Source organism: Harpia harpyja, chromosome 12 (assembly GCF_026419915.1).
Source record: "Harpia harpyja isolate bHarHar1 chromosome 12, bHarHar1 primary haplotype, whole genome shotgun sequence".
Taxonomy (NCBI): Eukaryota; Metazoa; Chordata; class Aves; order Accipitriformes; family Accipitridae; genus Harpia; species Harpia harpyja.
This window is the reverse complement of record NC_068951.1, coordinates 14,877,436-14,893,690: the sequence shown is the minus strand read 5'-3', so window position 1 is coordinate 14,893,690 and position 16,255 is coordinate 14,877,436. Positions and strand designations below refer to the sequence as shown.

General features: G+C 48.4%; 1 long non-coding RNA gene across 1 annotated transcript; it reads right to left on the bottom strand.

Moving 5' to 3' along the window:
- Positions 1-506: 506 nt before the first annotated feature.
- Positions 507-4,767, bottom strand: LOC128148850 (uncharacterized). The gene is made up of 3 exons (XR_008237418.1): positions 3,743-4,767; positions 2,394-2,441; positions 507-587 (listed from the first exon to the last, which is right to left on the bottom strand). It is a non-coding gene; the product is annotated as an uncharacterized LOC128148850 (long non-coding RNA).
- Positions 4,768-16,255: the final 11,488 nt, after the last annotated feature.

Here is a 16,255-nt window from a genome sequence, read left to right as displayed (position 1 = left end):
TAGCAATTCCTGGAAATATGTTTGACATGACAAAAGTGTTGTCCATTGCAAAACTAAACCACAGTTGCGCAGAGCTCTTTGGGGGTTATAGAAGAGAAGAAAATTTTGGAAATTCCAGAACTACAGTTACTTTTTATGGAGTCAACAACTAAAGCAGCCACAATAGGTAAAGGACATTAACATAACATCCAAATATACACGTTAAAACTTTAGTTACTAAGCCTCCAGTTAAAAACGAAGTGCAGGAACGACGCATCTCTAAGCTGCTGCTTAAACCACAGCTCCATTACTGCACTAGGGTTTCCACCACGTTCCTAAACACGCTCTCCTGCACTTCAAGTTTCACCTATCTGGCTGATAAATGATCCAGTACCATAAACCCTAAAAGAAGCAACAAATATAAGCATCAATTTTAGTTCAAGATTTTTGCCTTCTCCTGCAGCTCAACATCAGATGCTTCTTAAAAAGAAACACTGGGGAAAACAACCCTTTTTAAAGAAACTCACCTCTGCAAACTGAAACAATGACGACTTCTGACAAGCTTCCATAGAATTAGTCGCATCAGATTGGCAAGTACTCGAGGAAACCTGAAACAAGGAGCATGGAGAGTAAGACCTCAGGAGTGTTTCTTCCAAGCTAAGAACGGAGTGAGCAAATCAAAATACCAGGCAGCGGTAACACAAAGCAGTCTTTCAGAGAAGATGGACGACCTAATGCTTCACAGTCCTGGACAGGTTAAATCAAATTAAAACATGAAAACATAGTTTAGCGCCTATTGTAATGTCTTTGACAATCACCTGAGAAGAGAGCACAAAAATACCAGTTCGGGGGTTTTTTTTATTCCAAACTTTGCAAAGGAGTTTTTTTTTCAACAGATTACTAAACTGATGATTTTGGGCTACATACACAACAAGTAGCTCGTATTAGCGATGCTATCAACACTGCTCCATCTGTAATTTATACTACCACTCTGAGTAAGAAAATTACTTAGAAGCTAAACAGACAAAAGTTTTTGAAGACACTGAGGGTTACTAAGTGACAGAAATACTTATTAAAAAATAATCCCCAATCACCTCACAGAATGACAATACGTAGGTAAAGGCACCACAAGTCTAAAATTGCTCAAATAACGTACCTAAACATCTGTTTAGGGGTGCTTATGAGAAGCAATTCAAAAAAAGGTCATAACTTCAGAAATCAAAATACAAAGAAACTACTGCTCAAAAACAACAGCCTTATTCAAATTAACACGGAGCTTAGCTGTACTATTCTTATTAGCTGGAAATGTGTTAATCAAGCATCATCTCGTAAAGGAATTGCATCAAATAAGATACATTCATTAAATGTAAATCTTTTACACTCAAAGGTGACATGTGTAACTCCTAGAAGCATAATAATAAAAAATATATAATCATCATCATCATCATCATCATCGTAATTCCATTCATTTCTGTTGACAATTCTTCCAAGGATCCTGCCATGATCGGGTAGCTCAAATCTGCATTAATGCGCTCAACTTTACTGCTTCAATTCAGGACATGCAGCTGGACAGGGGTTTGTCTTGCATGTCCCTGGACTCACCTTTGACTCTCTGACTCTGGTTGTCCCCACACTCCGCATGGAAGACCTGGTACGGACTTGGACCTTTAATTATGGCATTCATCCCGTGATACTTCTTCTCCAGGTCACTGCTCATTGCTCCACTTCTGCCTCTACGGATACACTGCATCGTTTAATCCTGTGACTCTTCTCAGTTAGCATACGACCCAACTTTCTCTCCAAGATCCTTAGCCTAGTTTTCTGAAAACAAAATTCTTTACCTTTCTGCAACCTAGGCTGAGGCTCTTTGTGAATCTGTCTGGGAGCTCAGCGTCTCTCACGTGTCATTTACGGTCTGCATCCGGGTCAGGAAGAAAACTTCGTATACTCTCCCTCCTGCAGCTCACCTGCATTGGTTGCCATGACGCATATGCAAACATCTCCACCTAGGAACACCTCCAAAACCTCTCAGATGCACCCACTGGCTGCCAATTTGTGTACTTGCTGTTCAACCCTACCTCTTGGCAAGAGAAAACATTCACACTCAGATTGCAACTACATTTGACAAGATGTTAATTGTTGTAGGAACCGTATGACAATTTCTCCACTCAGAAGCACAGAGCACACTTGCTTCTACTGACACAATTTGCAGATGGACCGATGCACGATGCAACGGTTGCTCTATATCCATTTACACCACCTAGAGAAACCATTAGTGGATATTTAAAAAAAACAGAATATAGAACATAAGGATAAGCTCTTCATCACCATTAAATGAGCCCATTTGAGTAGCACAAGCAATCAACACTGAAGATAACTTGTTTAACATTAAATAAACGAAGCCATTTACTTACCTTTGGCAGCCTGGATTGAAGCATCTGGAAATCATCATAAACATACATCTGCTTAGAGACAGAGAAAAATACAACATCATTATAACACTTTTCTCTGACCCTGACCCATTTGGGTCTTTAAACAGAGTTCGACCTAGGCCCAGTCTCTTTGAAAGGTGTACAGCTATACGTCACATTGTGCCATCAAGTCGCACTGTAGCATGAGAAGGCTAGTAATACTAAGCTTAAAATAGCTTGTCACTCTGATGTTGTTTCTTGGTGACAGCAGTCCTCTGAGGAGAGTTTGACCATCCCATCTTCAATATGCATCATTCCTCAACTTGTGAAAAATCTACAAGGCATTCAGATTTGCGAGCAAGAGCAACAGCCTTCTTGGCTGCAACCATTATTCCAAGAATAGCAGGATTTAAGATTTGATGACTAGACCACCAGGCAACCTATGATTTCACACAGCTGTACTGATAGCTTGACAAAACAAACTGAGTTTTCATTAATTAGTCTTTCATAGGATTTCAGGAAACCGATATTGCCCTGCTGTATTCCACAGTTATTAACCGATAACCAACACCCCTCTTGAAATTAGTCGTCTTGTGTGGAATCCTTCCCCCTAACTCACTGTGTTTAGAGATCCTCCCGTGGCAACACCTACTGGAAAGACAGTAATATTCTGTCTGACACTAGACAAATCAAATTTAGACCAGGGCCCTACAAACAAAACAAAGGGAAGCACTGTACTAAGACCAAGAAGGGTTTAAATAGCCAAGGGAGTTCCAAGTGGTTTCAAATGCCCTGATGATAGGTCTTAGGGAAGCACCTTGAAGAGCTGTACATCAGTATAAAATTCGAGAGGAGAAAGAAGGAAAAAAGAAAAAAAAAAAATTGATTTTTTACCAGAAACAGCCATAGTATCAATGATCCATGCAACTGATCCAAATAAACTGCGACCCCCAAATAAAAAAAGACTGGTTTTTTTTTTCCTGTGCCACTATACTCTATAGAGTAGTCTCAAAGCAGACGAGTGTCCTTCACTTTGATTTTTAGTACAAACTCAGAAGGACAGACCTACATTAAAAACCTACAGGTAAGATTCCAGTGTCAAGCTGGAGCAGTTTAAATACCTAACAGTCATTTTAACTTTTTTTTTTTTAAGTGTCTAATTAATAGACAGCAATTAGGTGATGGAAAAACAGGTCTCTAACCAAGGACAAATCAAATCTCAGTTCTAAGGACTTAGATTTTCCATTCTGAAAGCAGCATTCTTTACTTCTGTCAAGTAGCTACATATTTTCACTTCCAAAGTGCACAGCCCTACTATAAAAAAATAACTAAAATCTTGTGTTTATACTTACCATGAAGTTTTGGCTTTGGCAAATTGACACTTTATCAATTTATATAACTGGAGTTTATTTTCTGGTGATACACAGAGAATAGTAACTACACAGAGTACTGCCAGTGTGAACATCTTAATAAAAAAAAAAAAAAAATCCAGCTACATACCTCATCCCACAAAAAGACTAGAAGTTGGAGCTCTATGTCACTGTGTCCTTGGCAGAAAACTCAGTTATAAAGCCTTACAACTCTCCCAACAGACATATACCCAGAGTTCTCTCAGCTCAAACACGTATGACCACAGGGTTACAATCTAAACCAGAACAAAGGTTTACATCGCCTGCCAAAGTGCACTTCCATCTGGGAGGCTCTTGTGCTGCATCAGTTCACAGATGTTGTTCAGAGGGCAGCTGCACTAACAGTCAAGTAGGTATAACAGAGGGGACAAAGCCCTGCGAGGGAACAGGAGTGAAGCCAGGAAATGGAGGATCTGAAGCTGACTTGGCACAAAGGAAAAGGATGTAGAATCACAGCCCAGGATTATAATTAAATTCCATGCCCCACCCCTTAAGGTTCTTCGTTCTCTAACCAAAGAACATTGCCTCAAAGCCTCTGGAAGGGAACTGAAGGTGGACAAGACAACAACAAAGAAAACTCAATGCAACTGAAAAAATACACACCTCAAGGCAATCGTTCTGAAACCCTTTGTCAGACATTTCTAGAAGGACAGAAGAGAAATCTAGAGGTTCTCAGAGAGAAGTTAGACATACAAGTTGCTTTTCGTGAACTCTCACAGACTCTAGAACTGTTCTTTAGTAAGTGTAAAAAAAAAAAACAAAAAACAAGAAAATTTAGCAGCATATCTTTTATTCTTGAGGTACTGAACTAGCAGAATATTAATGTCAAATCAAAACCTGACAAAGTATAGTATGTTAAACTCATTCTACAGAGAAAGCTGAAATCCATTCGTTGCTATTTGTGTGCTGTGTCCAGAATGATGCATTACCTTCAACCCACAACTGATCTTCCTCTGCATGCAGCAGTCTTGCACAAACAGGTGACTCTTCCTACAGGGACTGAATTTTCACACTTAGTTCTTCCTTTTGCATGCAGGTGTGGAGTCAGGCAACAGCTCAAGTGCAGCTGAGCAGGAGGGAGGCCTTACAGTGCAGTTCACTGCCCAAGACAGCTGGTAAAAATACGATGCACACAGCAGCCCCTCTGCCCTAACCACGTCCCTGAAAAACAACACCTGCACTGCACGATCAGGACCAGTAATTCCCTCTCCTCTCATCCTCCCTTGTCCTTCCCCTATGAGTGAGTATCCTCTTTTCCTCCTCAGTATTTCCTCCCAGCAGAAACACCCAATTCCCTTCCCCACCCTCCTTCAACTACTAACAACTGGCAGGGGAGCACAGCACTGGCTGCTGTGGGAGTCCTTGCATTGGCAAGGACACGTGCCCGATCCTAACCAGGAGACTACTGTATATTGAGGAGTCAGTGGTCCATAGAACAGTTAACAGGAGAAGGCATGGGCCTGGTGCTGTGCAATGCTGCAAATAGAGCTTGGCCTGTGTTGTGCTGCATACGTCCCTTGTTCACAGGATAACCTCAGCCTGCTAACCATAACAAAGGACCCTGTAGACAGCTCCTGCTACTGGCAATTACATGTCCTTGTCTCTATCACTAAGTCAAGCAACAGGTTGTCAAGTGAATATCCTTTTGTTTGACAGCAGAAATGATGAATGGTATTATTTTGTTCTAAGAAAATCCTGGAAGAGCTCAAAAGATCAAGTTGTCAGTGGAACCTCTCCACAGGCAGGAACTGCACCATGGGCCATGCCCTCATTGGAGGTTGCTCTGACCACACCACTTGGGGTTCCCAGCATCTGAAGGACATAAGATTAGCTAAACCATCCTCTTCTTCCTTCTGGTGTTAGCTTCAACAAATGGAATTCTAATCAATACATTACATAGTCTGAGGGCCTTTCTTACAGGGCTCACAAAGAAAACTATGGCCAGTGTGCTACTGTTTCAAATCCCAAAGAAGGGTTCCCAGTGTACTGTTTAGGGCTAGGGCTTAGAGTTTATTATCTAAGGATTTAGACCTTTCCATTTAATAGTAAGTCATCAACCCTGAGCCCCAAAGTGGTAAACTGTAAACCTTGGAACCCAAATGGTCACTGGGGATTTGAAGTTTATGGATGAAGTTAGATTTGAAATCCCATGCCCTGATCAGTAAATGAGGAAACTGCAAACCCTGACTGGTAAATAATGAGCCCCACAAAATGAAGTAATAAACCATGGCTCCTGAGTGAGGAAACCCTCAAGAACAAACTCTAAATTATAAACTGTAACTGAAAAATCCCGAACTTTCAGTTTTTAACACAGTTGAAAGCACGCTGAGTAGAATCCATCTATGGATCCAAAGCTACATCACTAATTCAATACTGAGGCACTGTCAACACCTGCTGCAAGGTCCTGGGCTCCCTTTCCCACCAGATCTGTCTGCATTCCTCATCTTTAACTGCACAGGGGTCTTATTCTCACCCTGATGCCCTGGGGGCCTACCCAGTGCTCCCCTCCCTTACCTTGATCCACCTCTAGCACATACCCCTGCATACATCTTGGTGTTCTGATTTTGGCTGGCACTCAAGCTTACCAACTTCCTGGCACCCTCTCTCTCTCAAAGCCATTCATCCCTGCGCTGGTCCCCTGCCCTGGTAAGCAAGGTCAGACTTTTTTCTTCTGCTCAGAAGAAATGACTGTCCAGTGTTATGTGGCCAACTCATCTGTGAGAACACACACATGGAAGGCACATCACAAAACACCCTGCTGTACAAAAAGGACTGCTGAAATGTTGCACCTCACCAAGAGTGTCACTGAAACTTTTCTAATGCGACAATGGTTTTATAGATACTATGTATAACACGTTAAACAAAAGGGATGACCATCCCAACAGAGCACTTGGAAAAAAAAGTGGCCTCATCACATCAAATTGTGTCAGCGTTAGAACCTTACTGCCTCACCTTTCTCTGCACTCCTATAACAACATTAGGTGGCTCAGTAGAGGTTATTTTTGTACACACTGAAAGTTGTTCCTGGCCCTCACCTTCCCTTTGCAGCCTATTCACAGGCCCAACTGCGCTGGGGATCTGCACTTGCCTTAGCACCTAAACGTCTCATCACTCTCGTTCTCTGCACAGCCTATTTCCAAAATTGAAAACATCTGGGTAGTTCTCCCAGAAGGAAGGTGCCAGGCCTGAAAGCTGTTCCTGGCCCTCACTTTCCCTTTGCAGCCAATTCACAGGCTGAACAGCACTAGGGATCTGCACTTTCTTAGTGTCATGTCCCAATTTCTCTGGACAATAACTCAGGTTTGCTGATTCCCAGGTCAGGATTAAGGTGAAACAATACCAGGGATCCTTAACTCACAAAACTCAACTTTTATTCACTCTCAACAAGAATTGGCATGCTCACCACAAAATTGGTATGCTTAAAACAAGAATTGGTATTGATGCCAGATACCGAAAATCCTGTGGTAGATTAGAAAGTCCTGTTTTAAATTAAGTTAGTTAGCCAAGATCATTCTGAGCTTTTCTATTCTTCCTGTTTAATGGTGCCTCACCTGGAGCACCGATTCTAATCCTTTCTATTCTTCCTGATTGATGGTGCGTCCCTCTTGGCAGGAGAATGAACCACTGACCCAATACAGAGCGACTTAGCAGTCAAAGTGAGGAGGGGAAGTAACTGGAAGATGTTCCGATCTACCAATCCATCCAAACTCCCTATCAGATGTGGAGGAAGCGGCTGAGATGGCCAGCGCCTGAGAGAAGAGGCTTCCTCCTGCTGAGGCAGACCGAGAGGTGTAATGACTTTGATCTGTTCTCAACTGACATCAAGGCAAAAGGGTCAAGGACCTTGAAACTGAAGACTGAATATCTGTCCTGGTTTTGGTTGGGATGGAGTTAATTTTCTGTCTAGTAGCTGGTAGAGTGTTATGTTTTGGATTTAGTATGAGAAAGATGTTGATAACACACAGATGTTTTCTGTTGTTGCTAAGTAGCGTTTATACTAAGTCAAGGATTTTTCAGCTTCTCAGGCCCAGCCAGCAAGAAGGCTGGAGGGGCACAAGATGTTGGGAGGGGACACAGCCAGGACAGCTGACCCAAAGTGGCCAAAGGGGTGTTCCATACCATGGGACATCACATCTAGTATAGAAACTGGGGGGGAGTTGGGCTCGGAGAGATCGCTGCTTGGGAGCTAACTGGGTGTCGGTCAGTGAGTGGTGAGCAATTGCATTGTGCATCACTTGTTTTGTATTTTCCAATCCTTTTATTATTGTTGTCATTTTATTATTGTTAGTATTATCCTTATTAGTTTCTTCCTTTCTGTTCTATTAAACTGTTCTTATCTCAACCCACGAGTTTTACCTTTTTTCCTTCCGATTCTCTCCTCCACCCCACTGGGTGGTGGGGAGTGAGTGAGCGGCTGTTGCTGGCTGGGGTTAAACCACAACATGAGCCTAGAAAAGTCTCAGACTCTTGTTTCATACTTCAATTTCTGTTCGAGAATGGAAGGAATGCTAAGCGTTACCATGTTTGACTGCCCAGAGGGAGGAAGGAGGAGGCCACAGGCAGGGGGAGAAGCAGTGAAGTATAATACTGAATAAGTCTGATATCCAGGATGCACACATGCTGCATAGCAGTGATAGAATGTGCTGGAATACAAACACACTTACTTTCACCAATTTGGTTTTGTCATACTCTTCCCGATATTGGTAAATACATGGCCCGAGCACAGCATATCATTTTTCCAGTTGAAATGTACTGAAGTTCTTAGTTACATCACTGACAAAATTCAACAGTTGCTGAAGAAAAAAATGGAAGCAATACCAGTTAGAATAGCACAAGATCCTTTGAATGCGCTCTGTACATTTCCAGACGTTAAACCATAACAAAACAAGAGACATCCTACTTTCTTCTATTGTGAAATACAATGTCAGTGACAGTTCAGAGAAGAGATTAAATCTCTTATGAGATTTCCCTCGAGAAAATGAGCTAATTCTTCATAGTTCGGAGAAAAGGAAGGCTCAAATTTCAGATGATATTTTATTACTAATCAGTCTATCATAGGAATGATCATAATTGCAAATCAGCTGCTTCCAGAACAGCAAGGAATGACACGAGCCACATAGCACAGTCTCTTTGTTTTGTACCTCAAGGGGGTACTTCTGGTCACAGAGCTGGCAGCAAAGACAGATCAGAATCCAAGGGCACATCAGCTGTTTCCATGGCTGCTCTTCCAGAGTAGAGGCTTCTGGAAGCCAGTATCCCTGTGGTGTTGGGTCTCTGAGCAAGCCCTTACTCCCTCTGCACATCCCCCCGTAGTCTCTCAGCATGTACAGAGACAGCAGTCCCTTTCGGACAGGGACCGTCTTTTCATTTTGCGCCTCTCCAGCGTGAAGCAGTGACGCCCTGCTCCTCCAGATGCGCTCCTTGCTGCTGTCCAGTTCACCTACTAAATCAATAGGAAGGAGATGGTAGTGTTGCTCGCTATCTCACACTGTGTATTATTACACTGCAGCCTGATGAATTAATACTTCTGCATTTAAAAAGAGGTGGATGTTCTTGGGTGGCCATGGACATGCAGTGTTGGCTTGTCTGTGTTAGCTGCTCTTGTGAGGACAATGACATTTTTGTAGGCCACTAGAGTGTGGTGCCCTTTTCCCTGGAGTGAGGAGCTCTGCCCTGAGGCTCACCTCAGCCCACCAGAGAGATCATCACTTGGTCTCCTGCTCTTGGCTCTCTCCTGGCGAACCAGAGGGCTGGCTCCTGGCCGTGCTGCAGCTTCCTTCATCTCAGGGAGACCCATGGTTGGTGCTGAGGCTGTGCAGCTGGTATAGGCCTTCAGCCCTGCACTGGGGCATCGGACGTGGCGAGGGGCATGGCACAGCAGGGGCCTGGCCTCTCACGCAGCCTTTCTTTCTCCCTCCCTCCTGCCCCTTCTCCTCAGCCTTTCTGTCAGACCTGGTTTGTTCACAGTCCTCGCAGGCCCAACTGCAGAGCCTTTCTGCAATGACCCCTGAGCCAAGTGGCCATGGGGCTGAAAGCAACCCAGCTGCCTGCTATCCCAGACAAGCCTGGCAGTGCCGTCGCCGTTGCAAACACCACCAGATCAATTTTTCAGGTATTTCCGGAGATGACAGAAGTTAAGGCTGTCTTCTAAATGGACAGAACAACCTGCTGCCTCTCAAGAAAACCTTGGGAGAAGTGCTTCAGCCTTCAGCTAAGCACATGATATGGGGTCTTGTAAGACATGATGTCCGTATCACTATGCTTTTCTACAGGTGGATACGACACAGTCCCTCCAGGAGCCCATGCCACGTACCGGTCCTGCCCTCCTCTTCCCTGCCCTAGCAGGGGGTGCAGGTTGGGGTCCAGCTTCCCGCAGTTGTTGGCTGCTGCATGCCTCTTGCCCCAACCGATGCCACTGCAGCACTGCCAGCTCGCTGCAGACACACAGTGGGAGGAGGTGGCGTGAGCACAGGGAGACCGCTCTCCAGCCGGGGCTCCCAAGCTGGGTGCACGCCACAGCTGCAGAAGGCGGCTCTGCCGAGAGGCGAGTGCCAGGAAAAGCGCCTGTCTCCCCCGGTGCTGCAGGGAGTGGGAGGAAGGCCAGCGCGGGAGAGGAGACACTGCCCGGGTCTGGAGAGATTTACCACTTGAGCTTGTCCTGCAGATCTGTCTGGTCATCCCTCTGCCCCCTGCGCTTGCGGGTGACCTGCCTCAGGATGCACGTCACCACCTGCCGCAGGGCCTGGTGTGTCTATGGGGGAAGGCTCCTGCAACAGCAAGGACAAAGTCTCTCTGACCCTTCAGCTGTGACTCTCCTGCCTCTTCCTGCGCCCGGCCCCACAACCCCTTCAAGGCAGGAGGAGTTTCAAGCACCTGCTTTGGCCCCAGCCATCGGGCTCTGACCCAGCTCATTCCCATGGCTGGAGAAATCCCTGGGCGCTCTGTGAGGCCCCATGGCTCAGGGGTTGGCTTTCTTGACCCACCACCAGTGGCTCACCACCACCCCAGTGCTCCAGGCCTCGGCTGGAGCTGGCCCACTCTTACCGCTTAGGGGGGGACAGTGTCATCCTCGCAGACTGTGGGTGGCTCTTCTCTGGCTTTTTCCCACGCCTCCATCATCGTCTCCAGGAGGTCGGGGCTGAAGTCCCCTGTCTCTGTGCTAGTCGAGGGGCTGACTGATGCTTGCTCAGAGGAACTGATTCCTGCACAGGAAGAGACTCTCATACAACAGCCCTGCACCCGGAGGGTGCTGCTTCTCAGAATGCAGACCCCCAGGCCACTTCTGGCAGGGACCCCAGCGGGATGGGGAAAACCAGGAGAAGGACCTCAGCATACCCTTGGGGTGATGCCTGAGTGTCACCAGGGTTTTACTACAACTCCCTGTTGCCCCTCTTGCTCAGGAAAGGCAGCCCAGCTCTGCTGCAGCAATGCTGCTGGGATGGCTGGGGTGCTAGAGGTATCTTGCAATCTCAGCCCCCCCAGCAGAGAAAGTGCTCTTTTCTGCAGGAATTCAAAGTACCTGGCTCCTCTGTGTCTCCTTTTCTCTCCTAGCCTTCTCTTTGGTCACTGGCGGGGTTTGCAGTTTGCTTTTTTCTCCTCCGCCAGTTCTGTTTTCTCCTTTTCCTCTTCATCCAAGTATTTCTGGATGTGTTCTGGAAGCTTCTTCCTCTTCAAGTGTTTATTCTGGAGGGGGATGAAAATGCAACAGCAGGCAGCATTAGTCTGCCCTGCAGAGGGCTGGGCTGTTTTCATTCCTACCCTCCCTTCTTGCCCCTTCTCTTCTGCCTTTATGTCCACACTGGTTTGCTCCCAGGTTCCTGCAGGCTCCACCAAAGAGCCTGTCTATAATGACTAGGAAGATAAGTGACCACCAGGCTAAAAACCACCTGGCAGCTGGCTATTCCAGACAAGCCTTGCAGTCACATTGCTGACAGAAACATTCGCAAGTAAGGTCTTTGGGTGTGTTTCATGAGGCTAATGGAAGTGAAGAATATATTCTCAAATGGCAGAGTCACCCGCCTCTCTTCAAGTAAGCACCAAAGCAACTAGTCAGTGGTCCTGTGCACACACAGTGAAGAATCTTGTGAGAATCGGCATGTGTGGAGTGACACTTCTCTACAGTCCAGTATGACACGCTCGCTGCAGCAGCCCGTGTCAGGTACCTCTTCTCGCCTCTCAATAGCTCCGGCAATGAAGTCTACTGTTTGGGGTTCGACCAGAGGAATTAGTTTCTCTTTGTCTTTCTCCTCCAAGGAGCTCCCCTGGATGGCCAGTAGCTGCCTGCAAAGACAGAACAGGGTGTGTTGGCAGGAGTGCAGGAGGAGCTGGTTCTGCATCTCGTGCTTCCAAGTGGTGCACCTGCTTCTGCAGCACAATGCGCTCTACTTGCTTCCTTGTAATCAAGTCCACAGAGACAGAGAAGACCCCAAGCAGTCAGACACAGATGTGCCCAACAGCCCCACTAAAACTCAGGATGCCCAGGTCTAAGCCCTCTCTTGCTGGAGCAACGAGAGGAACAGGGTCCTACGCCCAGAGATACTGCTACACCCTTTGGGTCAGTGCACTGAAATCTGCCCAGTGGTCCGAAATAAAAGAGCGCGCACGGACTGGACGAGCAGGTTGGGCACTGTGGACGCGGTGTCAAAAGGAGGGCACGACCTCATGAGAAAAGCCACTGCCACTGAGCTCTCCTTGGCCCTTCTCTTTTGCAGGCCATAAGACACAGAAGAGGCTTCTGGTTAATCGGAGGAACCTTCTGCAGTAACCAAGTGCAGAACACTGTTATCAGGAAATAGAAAGGTCGGGGTCAATACAATCTGAAGGGAAAGCCAAACAGACTTTCCGCTGCTGGAATGAGCACTTGCAGTTAGTTACTCAACAGATCCGCACAGCAAGAGCAAAGAAAGAAAGAATGCTGCTAGCAGAGACTGCCAATAAGCTAAAAGACGACTGCCATGCACCAATAAACTATTAGTGAGTGGGAAAAGAGAAAACTGCACTTTGAGTTTGTCTAGCCTCTGTGTCCAGGAAAAACAAGATGCTCCCAAATTGATCGTACAGCCTCTTCCTTTCCTTCCCCAGCACTACCAAGTCGTCTTTTCCAGTGTATTGCATCTTTTATTTAACTGCGCCTTCTCACTGCACTGCTGGAACAGCGGGATCACACGGATGCAGCACCAACTCCAGGCACCAGCCCTGCTGATCTCATGGCCACCACATCACAGCCAGCAGACTGCTCCTGGTGCTCCATGTCACAAAGGCGTTGCTGACACGACTAGCCCCAGAAGGGGATAAAAAGGGCTGCGCCAAGCCAGACTGCCAGACGAGGGGGCAGGTGAGCGAGAGCTGAGAGGAGCAGGCACCCAGGGAAGGCAAGGAGGCTGGGGCTCCCCACAGCAATGGAGGGTGACTCCTCTTCGGCTGCTTCTCCTGACAATTACAGCCAGACTCCTGCAAAGGGACGCAACAAGGCCACGGCTCCTCTCCTCTCCCACCTCGTCACTTGGACGGAGAGCTCTCAACACGCTACAGGACAGATAAGACACCCCTGGCCACTACCCATCCCGGTCTTGCAGGGAGCTTCCCAAAGCCACGGGCAAAGGCAACGCCACAAAATTGTGCCCTGGGGGGCTGAGGGCTGGTCCCGAAACGGACATCCTGGCACCAGCCATGGCCATGTCACAGCCAGCAGATTACGCCTGGTGGTCCACCTCAGAAAGGGGTTGGACACACGCTGCCTATGCAATGGTAGAAAAAGGGCTGCACCAGACGAGACTGGCAGACGACGAGACGGGCTAGCAAAGACTTACAGGCTCTGAAACACCCACCGTATATGTAGCCCATCCTCATCCTACAGACAGCCAGAAGTTGCCCACCCTTGTGGGCAAGGAGAGAGCCGCACCACCCACCCTATCTCGACCCCATCCAGGTCCCGCAGGCAGAACAAAGGTGCTCGCAGCCATGGACAAAGGGAGCTCTGCAAGAACCACCGTAGCTGTCCCCCATCCTCGTGCTACAGACAGCCAGAAGGTGCCCACGCTCATGGGCAAAGGGAGAGCCGCACCACCCACCCTACCTCTACCCTGTCCAGGTCCTGCAGGTGGATCAAAGGTGCTCGCAGCCATGGACAAAGGGAGCTCCGCAAGAACCACCGTAGCTGTCCCCCATCCTCGTGTACGGACAGCCAGGAGGTGCCCACGCTCGTGGGCAAAGGGAGAGCCGCACCACCCACCCTACCTCTACCCTGTCCAGGTCCTGCAGGTGGATCAAAGGTGCTCGCAGCCATGCACAAAGGGAGCTCCGCAAGAACCACCGTAGCTGTACCTCATCCTCATCCTACGGACAGTCAGGAGGTGCGCACACTCGTGGGCAAAGGGAGAGCCGCACCACCCACCCCAGCTCTCTAACATGTCATGGTCCCACAAGCAACTGGAGGGAACACGCAGCCATGGACATTCTCAGCTTTGCTTCCTTTCACAGCAAGACGGGCGCAATTCCCACACTCCACGCAAAGACACCCTCAGCGCTGCCAGCCACTCGTGGACGCACGCTTCCACACTGGGCCACGTCTTCAATGCCAAAGGTGGGAAAGATCACCTTCCGAAAACTCAACAAGCGTCCTTCTGCCACAAGAGCCCTCAAACCCACAACTCGCAGCAGCAAGTACCACCCAAAGCTTCAAAACAGGGCCGTGGCTACCACCTGCTGCTTTTAGTTCTCTTTTAGCCTTTGCCGAGCTGCTGCTCTGTACACTGATCCTACAGCCTCTTCCTTTCCTTCCCCAGCACTACCAAGTCTTGTTTTATAGTGTATTGCATCGTTTATTTAACTGTGCCTTCTCACTGCACTGCTGGAACAGCGGGATCACACGGATGCAGCACCAACTCCAGGCACCAGCCCTGCTGATCTCATGGCCACCACATCACAGCCAGCAGACTGCTCCTGGTGCTCCACGTCACAAAGGCGTTGCTGACACGACTAGCCCCAGAAGGGGATAAAAAGGGCTGCGCCAAGCCAGACTGCCAGACGAGGGGGCAGGTGAGCGAGAGCTGAGAGGAGCAGGCACCCAGGGAAGGCAAGGAGGCTGGGGCTCCCCACAGCAATGGAGGGTGACTCCTCTTCGGCTGCTTCTCCTGACAATTACAGCCAGACTCCTGCAAAGGGACGCAACAAGGCCACGGCTCCTCTCCTCTCCCACCTCGTCACTTGGACGGAGAGCTCTCAACACGCTACAGGACAGATAAGACAACCCTGGCCACTACCCATCCCGGTCTTGCAGGGAGCTTCCCAAAGCCACGGGCAAAGGCAACGCCACAAAATTGTGCCCTGGGGGGCTGAGGGCTGGTCCCGAAACGGACATCCTGGCACCAGCCATGGCCATGTCACAGCCAGCAGATTACGCCTGGTGGTCCACCTCAGAAAGGGGTTGGACACACGCTGCCTATGCAATGGTAGAAAAAGGGCTGCACCAGACGAGACTGGCAGACGACGAGACGGGCTAGCAAAGACTTACAGGCTCTGAAACACCCACCGTATCTGTAGCCTATCCTCATCCTACAGACAGCCAGAAGGTGCCCACCCTTGTGGGCAAGGAGAGAGCCGCACCACCCACCCTATCTCGACCCCATCCAGGTCCCGCAGGCAGATCAAAGGTGCTCGCAGCCATGGACAAAGGGAGCTCTGCAAGAACCACCGTAGCTGTACCCCATCTTCGTGCTACGTAGAGCCAGGAGGTGCCCACGCTTGTGGGCAAAGGGAGAGCCGCACCACCCACCCTACCTCTACCCTGTCCAGGTCCTGCAGGCGGATCAAAGGTGCTCGCAGCCATGGACAAAGGGAGCTCCGCAAGAACCACCGTAGCTGTCCCCCATCCTCGTCCTACGGACAGCCAGGAGGTGCCCACGCTCATGGGCAAAGGGAGAGCCGCACCACCCACCCCAGCTCTCTAACATGTCATGGTCCCACAAGCAACTGGAAGGAGCACGCAGCCATGGACATTCTCAGCTTTGCTTCCTTTCACAGCAAGACGGGCGCAATTCCCACACTCCACGCAAAGACACCCTCAGCGCTGCCAGCCACTCGTGGACGCACGCTTCCACACTGGGCCACGTCTTCAATGCCAAAGGTGGGAAAGATCACCTTCCGAAAACTCAACAAGCGTCCTTCTGCCACAAGAGCCCTCAAACCCACAACTCGCAGCAGCAAGTACCACCCAAAGCTTCAAAACAGGGCCGTGGCTACCACCTGCTGCTTTTAGTTCTCTTTTAGCCTTTGCCGAGCTGCTGCTCTGTACACTGATCCTACAGCCTCTTCCTTTCCTTCCCCAGCACTACCAAGTCCTCTTTTCTAGTGTATTGCATCGTTTATTTAACTGTGCTTCTCTCTGCACTGCTGGAACAGCGGGATCACACGGATGCAGCACCAACTCCAGGCACCAGCCCTGCTGATCTCATGGCC